At 40.0% G+C, this 11,499-nt stretch overlaps 1 pseudogene; it reads right to left on the reverse strand.

Moving 5' to 3' along the window:
• Positions 1-9,251: 9,251 nt before the first annotated feature.
• LOC132482204 (major facilitator superfamily domain-containing protein 1-like) lies at positions 9,252-10,737 on the reverse strand (annotated as a pseudogene).
• Between the last annotated feature and the right edge of the window lie 762 nt (positions 10,738-11,499).

Raw genomic sequence — 11,499 nt, forward strand, 5'->3', positions numbered from 1 at the left:
GAGTAGCCCCTGCTTGCCACAACTAGACAAAGCCCGTGCACAGCAACAAAGACCCAATGGAGCCAAAAATAAATTTTAAAAATTAAAAAAAAAACCTAAAGAGAAATATTTGGTCTCCTTTCAGTTTCAAAATTGATTCTTCCTAGATGTTTTGCACATGCTCTTCCCTTCACCTAGATGATCCTGCCTGCACAGTCCTCCAGGCTCTTTTCATCCTTCCAGTGTTGGTTTGAAGATCTTCTAAGTCAGGCCTTCTGTAATCATGTTCAGAAACAGTTACCTCCCAACTCAGTACACATCACATATTCCTACAGATGACCTTCACAGAAAATTTCTCAATTTTCAAATAAACGATTCGTATTAGTTTATTTGCTTATTAGTTTATCTGCCTTTCCCTTTAGGTTCTATTTTAAGGTGAAGAAAGAAAGAAAAAAAGAAAGGGAGGGAGGGAGGGAAGGAAGGAAGGAAGAAGGGAAGGAAGGAAGGGAGGAAGGAAGGAATCAGTAGACTCCGTTTAAATTTGAAATTAATTATCCAATCTGTGGATATAAAAACTCCGTCACCTGTTCTTATTACAAATGTATGCAAAACCCACATTGTTTTCAGCTTTTGCATATTTCACTCCTTAACATCTCAGAATAAGGCAGGGAAGGAAGAGAAAGTATAAAACACAAAGAAAATTGTGCAACAGTCTCTTTCACAGATAATAATGATCTCCTGAGGTTTGTGCCCCACACCATGGCAAGTGTACTGATGATTAGAATTCTAAGAAAAATTATGATCCAGCAAGGAAATGGCTCCACAATACCATCAGCCAGCTGAATGTATCTACAGCAATACAAGTCAAGAAAATCCTACTTAAGCATCTATTATAGGCAAACCAGTGTGCCATTTTTGGCAGGTGATAAAAAATGATTTAAAGTGATTTAAATGATTTAAAATGATTTAAAGTGAGGGTGTGTGGGTGGGGTTTAGGCCCAGTGCATTGGAGGGGGTCTCTAAGTGTAGAGGTAGGGCCCTGGGTGGGGGTGTAGGGGTGGGGCTTGGGTTCTGCGCAGTAGGAGGGAGGCTCTGGGTGCAAAGGATTAGGCCAGGGAGCCCAGCAGGCTCCCCTGGTGCCTAAGTGGACAGGAAAGCACTAGCCGCATTCGCTTCTTTTCCTCCACGTCCCCCGTTTCCCCCAGGGTCTCCCCGGTCGCTGCTGGACCCCTGACCGTGGATGGGTCCTGGTGAGTGTAGGAACTCCTCCCCTCCCCCCAGCCACCCCTCAGGGGTGTCGTCCCAGAGGTCCAGGCTCTACTTTTGCTCCCCCTTCCCTCCCTCCCAGTCCCTCAGGATCCGCACAGCTGCAGGGGGCCTCGGTGAGCAGAGGGTCAGCCCTGGGATCTCAGCAGGCTCCTGGTGGCCCAAGAGGGCAGGGGAACCTGGCCACGCTCCCTTTTGATCCTCTGCCCTCCCAGTGGTCCCCCAGTTTCCCCCTTCGGTCGTGGGATCCCTTCCCCTCCCCCAGCCACCCCTCAGGGGCACCAGTCCCATCCTGCTTGCACTTCTCCTCCCCCCTCACTCCTCCCACATCCTACCCGGTCACTGGGGGTTCCTCCTATCCCCTTAGGTGTCTGTGGTCCCCCACCGGTGCCTGGGAGGTGCCCTAGTTGTGTGGAGACACGAATTCCGCATCCTCCTAGTCTGCCATCTTGTCCTTCTTATCCCAAAATTTTAATAATGCTTATAACTCCCATAACCATTACTTTTAAATTAAGTTCAGTGTCTGCATTCTTCCACATCTGCTAATTTCTGACTTAACCATTTAGTGCTGTCATTTGATCACAAAGTAATTTCATTTGCACAATATTAATTGTACTTACTATTTATATCAATAATATTCCTTTATTTCTATGATCTTATTACTATTTTATATTAACTGGAAGCACTTACTGGTACCAGTGTCTCCATTCTGTCAATAGATAGTAGCAATGCATTGTGTTTAGAAGTCCACTCACCAGTTTTCTTCACACTATTATTAGTGCATACAGTCCCCAAAAATAGTACATTACTGATGTAGGATATAATAGTTGCCAATGAAAGGAAATTGCCTATTCATTTCTAAAATATACAGCATAAAGAAATAATTTACCTAATAAAACTGAATACTGTACTACATTGAGTTAAGATAATGAAACAGATTGAAGATGCAGGAATTACTTTTGTAGACATGTCAATTTTTAAATAACTTTGCTCTTTAATATCACTTCTTTCCCCTCAATTCATTTTATGTCATTAACATAATCTTTATAAATTTTAGGGGTTTTCCAGATAATATTGATTTATAATTGTATAATAAATGACTTAAAAATTGCCCTGCCTAAAGTTACAAATTTTGGAGCTTTCAACAGACTGCAATTTACCAATTCTTTTCCACTAATGATTATACATTAGTTCTGACTTCTGTTGGACCCTAATGGATATTATTTTCTAAATTTGGGGAAAGTATCAGTTTGCTGGTATTTAAAGTCATTTCCTTTTGTTCCCATACCAGCTCTAGATTCTCCTTAATAGAAAATGGGAAACTCTTTTCAATGTATTTTAGTTTTTCTTGTCTTCATTCCAAACATAGAGGCGGAGCATCAAAGGTGCTTCATTTGTGAAACAAAATTTAAGGTGAAACAGAATTAAAGGCAAAGCTAGCTCCTACCTTGGGCAAGTTCTGTGTAGAAATGTGGACTCCCCTGCTCCCCAGACTTGTGCCTCATTGAAGATAAAATTCAAAAGTCCAAATATGCCAGGGAAAATTCTATCTTTAAAAAAAAAATGGCTTGCTTCAAATGGGCTGGCCTTCATTTAAGTCAATAAGTATGTTAGTTTCTTGTTCACTGCTGACAAATGCTCCATAATACTCATTGGTCCCACAACTAAGCAAAAATACCAGTAGCCTATTAAGAAAGGTAGGCGGGGGCTTCCGTGGTGGTGCAGTGGTTAAGAATCCACCTGCTTGGCTTCCCTGGTGGCGCACTGGTTGAGAGTCTGCCTGCTGATGCAGGGGACACGGGTTCGAGCCCTGGTCTGGGGGGATCCCACGTGCCGCGGAGCGACTGGGCCCATGGGCCACAATAACTGAGCCTGCGCGTCTGGAGCCTGTGCTCCGCAACGGGAGAGGCTGCGATAGTGAGAGGCCCACGCACTGCGATGAAGAGTGGCCCCCACTTGCCACAGCTAGAGAAAGCCCACACACAGAAATGAGGACCCAACACAGCCATAAATAAATAAATAAATAAATTTTTTAGAAAGTTGAAGAGAATGAAAGAAAGGGGCAGCTTTGTATGTACTGTAATTTAAAAAAAAAAAAAAAATCTACCTGCCAATGCAGGGGACATGGGTTCGAGCACTGATCCTGGAAGATCCCACATGCCACGGAGCAAATAAGCCCACGAGCCACAACTACTGAGCCCGTGTGCCACAACTACTGAAGCCCACGTGCCTAGAGCCCATGCTCTGCATGCAACAAGAGAAGCCACCCTGGTGAGAAGCCCGTGCACCACAACAAAGAGCAGCCCCCTGCTCACCACAACAAAGAGCAGCCCCCTGCTCACCACAACAAAGAGCAGCCCCCTGCTCACCACAACAAAGAGGAGCCCCCTGCTCACCACAACAAAGAGGAGCCCCCTGCTCACCACAACAAAGAGGAGCCCCCTGCTCACCACAACAAAGAGGAGCCCCCTGCTCACCACAACAAAGAGGAGCCCCCTGCTCACCACAACAAAGAGGAGCCCCCTGCTCACCACAACAAAGAGGAGCCCCCTGCTCGCCACAGCTAGAGAAAGCCCGTGCACAGCAATAAAGACCCAACGCAGCCAAAAATAAATAAAGTAAATTTATATTTTTAAAAAAGGTAGGCAGAAGATGTGAACAAGCAGTTCAGAGAAAAAGAAATTCAAATGGATATTCAATATATAAAGTACGCTGAACGTCACTCAAAATAGAAGAAATACAAATTTAAATGACACTGAAATACCATTTTTCATCTTTCAAATTGGCAAAAATCCAACATTTTGTAAGCCTCTCTGTTTTGAAGATATAGTGAAATGGGCATTCTTACACACTGTAAGAATTTCAATTGGGAGAACCCCTAATGCAGGGCAATTCAGCAATACCTATCTAATTGAGAAATACATAGGCTGCTTTACCGAACATTTCCACCTCTGGGCATTGATCCTACACATGTACGTGTGCTCAGTCAAAATGAGATACAAACCAGATATTTCAGATCATCACTCATCCCAACCCTTATTGCAGTTAGGTATGACCATGCCACTAAATTCTTCCCAGTGAAATATGGACAGAAGTCATAGGGACTTGTACCAAAGAAGATATAGGTTTGCTCTATTCATTCATCCTCCCTCCTCACTGGAATGGCCATGACTAGAGCTACCTCAGAAGCCATACTCCTTGATTCTGTTAACGTATTTTATGAGTTTTGAAATTTTTTTTTATCAGAATCAACCCATAGCATGAAGCACTTAACCAGAAGGTACATATTATATACCTTGACAATATAAAAATGATATTATGACTGACAGAAAGTGATAGGTAAAAGAGGGAAGTAGAGCTGGAGGGAAATAGAGGGTCTAAGTTCCTTGTTTTATGTGGTGGGAAGTCAAGAGATACTTTCCCAAGTTGATGAAGAAGGAGACATATGCTTATGGAGATTAGTAAAAGTATAATATCAGTAATCAAAAACTTGATTTTTAACAAACCCCAATATAGGAGAGTGATATATGGCATAAGGAAGCTAATCCTCTTTCATAACTTGGAGCCAATGCATATTGCCTAGTGATGATAAATCCGAAAGCAAAGAGATAAGCAAATGCATCCTTTAGAGTTAGTAGGCAATATCCTGAAGTATTAAAAAACATTCAAAAGTCATCACCTCTGGTTTGGGACAACATGGATGGATCTTTAGGGCATTATGCTAAATGAAATAAGTCAGATAGAGGAAGACAAATACCGTATGATATCACTTATATGTGGAATCTAAAAAAGCCGAACTCATAGAAACAGAGTAGGTTGGTGATTACCAGGGGTGGGGTGGGGGAAATGAAGAGATGTTGGTCAAAGGGGTACAAACTTCCAGTTATGAGATGAATAAGTTCTGGGGATCTAATATACAACAGGGTGATTATAGTTAATAATACTGTAGTATGTACTTGAAAGTTGCTAATCTCATAAATCTTAAAGGTTCTAACCTTAAAAAATAAATAGTAATTATGTGACATCATGCAGGTGTTAGATAACCTATCATGGTAATCATTTTACAATACATAAGTGCATCAAATCAACATGTTGTACATCCTAAACTTACACAATGTTATATGTCAATTATATCTAAATAAAGTTGGTGGGGGGAAGTCATTACCTCTGAGGAATGAAGTTTAGCAAACACCTGCACCTCTCTTATTCCTCCTGTTGAATTCAAATAAAATTTAATGATTTTATTTGAAATTTGCATGCACAGTATAATCCTATTTTTGTAAGAATTTTCTCTGTCCTTCCAGATATCCTTCTCTCCATATCTATTAATAAGATATTTGGAATGAAAAAATTAATTATACTATAGTTTCATTCCATTTATTAAGAAAATTTTTATTTCTTCTTTGTATTTAAGATGAGTTCATTTCTTTTTTGTACTTCTGCTCTAATTTTGACCATGTATAATTTATTTAAAAATTAACATCATTAACATAAGAGGCATAGACAACATTTTATTTTAAACAATTATTTTCATGCTTGAAAATTTATTTCAATGAGGGTTTAATTTGTTTTTGCTCTTCTGCATGTTTTAAGGGAGTTTTACTTTGTTGTTACTTTTCTACATTTACTTTTAATTGTACACCATTAATTTAAAAAGAAAGTGATTATTGTTAAAAAGGGAGGTGTAAAATGTTATGTATAGTACAGAAAATGTTTTCATTCTTGAAACTGATGAGGAATCTAATGGTGCCTAAACATCATTTCTAAATATAACTTCCATTTTATCATATAATAGTATAATTTTCTAATAGCTACTAATTTCTTTGCAGAAGTAATCTAGGTTATTGGTCACAATGACTATTTTAATTCACTGGGATACTTATGATTTGTGAAGGAAATATCTTAATATTCCTTAGAACACTGACAGGATATACATTTATTATTTAAAAATAAGAATAAGATAAAATCAGAAGAAAATGGAAAATCCTGAAGTTAAAACAAGATGAAACAGACTTTGACATCTGAAAGTGATCAGTGTGAGAGAAATGAAGTAAAAAAGATGTTCTTTTCACTGTCATCCATACTGTTATGTGAGAAAGACCAGAGAGTGTACAGATTTTTTAAAAAGAAAATTCCCCTTCTACTGACTTCTGAGTAGCTCTATGAGCTTCAGGCTAACCACTGACTCCAAATCTAAACAGCATGGCAGGAGAAGACGGCTGGTTTCTAAACTACAGATGAATGGGACAGTGGGCAAGCCTACTGCTCATCCACTCCTGTGGCCCAGCAAAGACCACTTGCCCTATGACTATGTTCTCAGACAACAAAATATCCCTTCCTGGGTCAAATGAAGCTATTAAGACATTAGCAGTATGGTTTTTGAAGATGAACAGCATGTTAAAAGGGTAAAAATCTATTACGATTGCAAAATTGCCTGGAGCAAAGTGAGGATAGAACTTTCGAACTCCTTAACCTCATGCAGTGACCATCTTGCCAAATGGTAGTTCTCCTTCTAGTTTGATGGCCCAGCAGCTATCCCAGAAATAAAAAGCCCTTAAGAAACCTGGTAAAACATCCAGCTGCCATTTCAAATTTCTGAGGGAAAAAATAAGCACAACTGACAGGCAAACCTAAATTTTGCAAAGACAAAAACCATTAGACTTTATAAAATTAATCAATCAGCTCTTTGGCAACATCACTGAACTCCATCTCACTAAAGCTGAGACATAGCTACAAAAATCTATTTTGGGGCCTCCCTGGTGGCGCAGTGGTTAAGAGTCCGCCTGCCGATGCAGGGGATACGGGTTCGTGCCCCGGTCTGGGAGGATCCCATATGCCGCGGAGCGGCTGGGCCCGTGAGCCATGGCCGCTGGGCCTGCGCATCCGGAGCCTGTGCTCCGCAACGGGAGAGGCCACAGCAGTGAGAGGCCCGCATACCGCAAAAAGAAAAAAAAAAGAAAAAAAAAATCTATTTTGATGTTAGGAGATCTTCATATAAGCACAGAATTAACATCATCAGATTTACTCATGTACTTCTAAATCATTAATAAAAAAAATCTTAGACTATGAATAGACAAATAAAACTCTTCTAGAGAGAATGTTTAATCTTCACATTTTCCCACTCATCCCTTGCCAAGACACAATGATGAGAAAAAGAGGCACAGTGTAATTGTGAGACAAAAATGCAGGAAAACACACTAATTAGGACTAGGGCAAAGATGATTCTGGCTGTGAAAATATGAATTGAAGAATATTCTCAAAACTTTGCTCATTTTTAAAATGAGTGTAATAAAAAATGCAAATCAAGCTCATAGAGTTCACTCGTTCTGCTGTCTAGCTGGTGTTCGGGTAGGAGTGATTTATGAGAAGCATACCAATTGCACATAAATGTATCCTTCCAAAAATGCTTCAGAAAGCTATGAAGGACTTTGCACATGGTCCTCCAAATTTTCAAAATCTCAACCACAAGTAAAGAATCTGCTAAACAAATCCAGTTGGATTTCCTGAGAATTTCATTGTGTAAGCCTCAGGCACCTGTGGAAGAAAGCAGTCAGACTCTAAGTGCCTTCAGGCCAAGGCTGTACTTGCATATATTTTTTGCTTTTGAGTTCAGTGCCCATAGTAGACATTTAGTAAATCTTTGTCAAAGGAAGGACAAAATAAGGAAGTAAAGATGGAAAGTAGGGAGGGAGAGATGGAGGAAGGAAGCAAAGAAGAATGGAAGGGAAGGAAGGAAGTTAAGGAATCTGAAGAGCAAAGCCATGTTCACTTCCCTGAGAACTGCTCAGAAATGACGTGTCATTTACACACATCTCAATACAAACGGATGAAATGAGAGGAAAGGGGATGAAACACATCAATTAAATGGCTCTATAAAGTGGGAAGCTGATACTGCCACCAGAGGAATCGTAAGTGTATAATTTCTGGGGTGTGCTACTTCTCCAAGTTGTGTCATCCCAAGAGGAATCCTCAATACTGGCAATGAAGACCCTGAAACATATGTTTGACTAGGTCTCCATATTGAAAAATAAGTCAAGTCCAAAATAAAAATATATTCATCCAGTCATCCAAAAGCCAATGCCATAATGCAATCTGTAAACAACTGTGGAGACTCAATCTTGTCTTTCTGGTTCCAGGCTGTAGCAATGTCTAAGGAATCTGTATGTAGAAGGAGAAGTCTTAATTGTGAGAAATTTTTATTTGTCAAAAATCACAAATATTAATTTAAATAGAATATTTTAAAAACTTAATTCCTAGGGGCAGGCAGAATATACAAGGAAATAAAACTACAGTGTTTTACTAAGAGAAACAGGAAAGAGGAACTAAATTTTTGGGCATGGAGATGGCAGACTAGATTTCTGCAAACTTTTTTTTCTTTTTTCCTCTTGCAGTGTTTTTATGTATCCTTGTAGATACGCAATTATCATAATTTACAGGACTTTTTTAGTAATTAATTGGACTATAAGAAAAACCGTACAGAAAGTTTGTACCACAAAATTATGTCCCTAAGGGATTAGGGTCCTCAGTAACAGAGAAATAAAGAAGCTCAAAAGGGTCACTGCTCAGCAACCTCTGGTAACTAAAGAGAGCAGAACACAATCTGCTATTTGTGGAAATGAGATTTCATAAAAATATCTTTTGAATATTCCCTATTACAAAAGGGAATGCCTATTAAAATGCCAGTTTATTCTATATAAAATATCCTTGCTAATCCCTCAAAAGCTTTTTTTTTGCTTTAAGATTAAAGGCCACATCCCTAAGATACACTTTGTGAAAATTATCTCAGTACAAGATCCAAAGATTTCCATTATTTACTGTCCTTACTCAAAATCACCTGCATGTACCAGATGCAATTTTCTAAACTTCATCAGTGATTAGCCTATTCCAAAGCAGAATTCTTCAGCAATACAAAAGACACAGGCTAAAATAGTCCTCACAGTTATACTTCAAAATAGATATATTCAGAATATAATAATTCTCCAGACCATTATTTTTCCTAACGACTAAACTCTAAATTAAAAGAAAAAAGAATTGGAGGTTTTCAAACCAATGATGTGTGCAGCCCATTCTCATGACACAGTCATTTAAACTTCTCACTCTGCATGAGAAAGTTTTATTTCTTCCCTCTGGTCTTACAGAATAATTTAGGTTCCCACCTTGGGCACGATTCACCAAGTAGAGTAAGACCACAGATAAAAGTGAGAAAGAAACACAGGCAATGAAGAAAACTTCTAAAAACAGATATCCCCAAGCATCCAATAGCATGCCAGCAATGATGGAAATGACTGCCAACCCAAGATTCTGAATGGACTGCATGAAGCCATATGCAGTTCCCAGTTGATGTTCGGGAACTACAAACGCCACCAATGGCCGCAATGCACAGGCAAGCAATGAGTAGGAGAGTCCCAGGAGACACAGCAATCCAAGGGTTCCACAGAGTGAATGCCAGCATCATGTGGGAAGCAAGAGTGGTCACCACTGCACACAGAACCCAGAGGATGTTCTTTCCTGTTTTATCCACCAGAAGCCCAAATATTGGGGACATGGGAGCTGATATTACATACACGATACTGTTAATAGCACTCGCTGCCTGGGAGGACAAGCCAAATTTCTCTGTAAAGAAAACTTTCCCAAGTCCAATGAAAGGGAACACAGCACCATAATAGCCGACACAGATGATAAATATGAGCCACAGGGGGAAGGAGAAGTCTTTCACATCAGTTAACTTGAAAACTTCACCTTTTTTCCTTGTTCTTTATGAAGGATTCGTTCTGCTCTCTGATCCAAGTAAGCAAGGGCCAAGGCACAGACTAGTGAAAGAATACATGTTATACCCCCGATCATAAGTGTGACCCCAAGGGTTGTGTGACCAGCAGAACCCAATGAAGCTTCAACCTTATAATACAGCCATCCCATGAGGTTCATGTTTACTGTACTTCCAATTCTAGCCATGCTAAGCTGGAGTCCAAACACCAAGTTTAATTCTTTGCCTTTAAACCAACTCAGAGCGTATGTATTCTGGGCAACTGCTAAGGACTCCCCACCAATCCCAAACACAAACCTTCCAAATTCCATCAGCCAAAAAGCACAAAATATTCCACCCAGAGCAAAAACAACCTGTCCAACGCAAACAAAGCAACTAAAAAATAATGGTGCCCCATCGTATTCCAAATACGTGGTCTACCAAAAAGCCACCAAAGAAACACAAAACTACATTGGGCCAAGAATCCCAGGCATAAAGCAGCATGAATTTCTTGGTATTCACCTGCATATCCCGTTTAACCTGAGTCTGAAGGGCAACAGGATTATCATAGCAAAAATAGCTGCTGAAACCAAGGAAGCACATCAGCAACAGCACCAAAAGCCGGTGCGCCAGGCGACTGGGGTCGCAGAGGGCCGGCAGCGCCCCGGGGGCAGGGGTGTAACGGGGGCGCCTCTGCCGGCCTCGTTGGGGCCGCCAGGCAGCAGCGCCCTCGCTTCCTCCTCCATCGGGCCGACGGGAGACCGAGAGATGACAGACTGCAAACTTTTATATGCTCTTAGAAATGCCATTCTCCATTTTAATTCCTCAGTTTCTTAATAATCATTTTCTATTCGCCAAGCATATACCATCTGATAACTTGGAAGAGGAAGGTTACAACTTTGATAACAGAAGAAGTCAACCTAAAATGAAACACCAGTTAAAACACAACACAATGAAGTGGGAAATTCTCATTGAGACATATTAGCTTATAGACCCCTTTTTCCTCAATATATTTGGAAAAGAATATTCAATGTCCACCTTGTTGATTTCCCTCTCTGCTAGGAATTAGCTTTATAGTGTTTGTAAATTTGTTAATTTAATCCAAAGCCACAGGAAGGTTTTTTTTAATGACATCAATAGCACAAAATGTCATTAAAAGTAACAATTTTGTTCAACCAACGTTTTTTTTTTTTTTTTCCATTTCTACTTAGGTAGTTTACAGTACACTTGAAAATCAGTACTGTTGGCAGGGATATGGGAATGGATTGATGAGTGTGCTACAAGACAAATGACTGATTTTTTTCCCATCTATACTCAGCACTGCAGTAGCAAGGCCATTAGTTCATACCCAGAGTCTCTTTATGGCTATGAGGAAACTTGGGAGAAAGAAACTATCATCACCTTCAGTGAAGACGATGAGAACCATGCCAATATCAATCCCAGTTCCCATTAGGCTAATATGGCAGCCCTGAGACCACACATTTAGAAAGTCTCCACTTTGTCTTGAATTG

The sequence above is a fragment of the Mesoplodon densirostris genome, chromosome X (assembly GCF_025265405.1).
Source record: "Mesoplodon densirostris isolate mMesDen1 chromosome X, mMesDen1 primary haplotype, whole genome shotgun sequence".
In the NCBI taxonomy this organism is placed as follows: domain Eukaryota; kingdom Metazoa; phylum Chordata; class Mammalia; order Artiodactyla; family Ziphiidae; genus Mesoplodon; species Mesoplodon densirostris.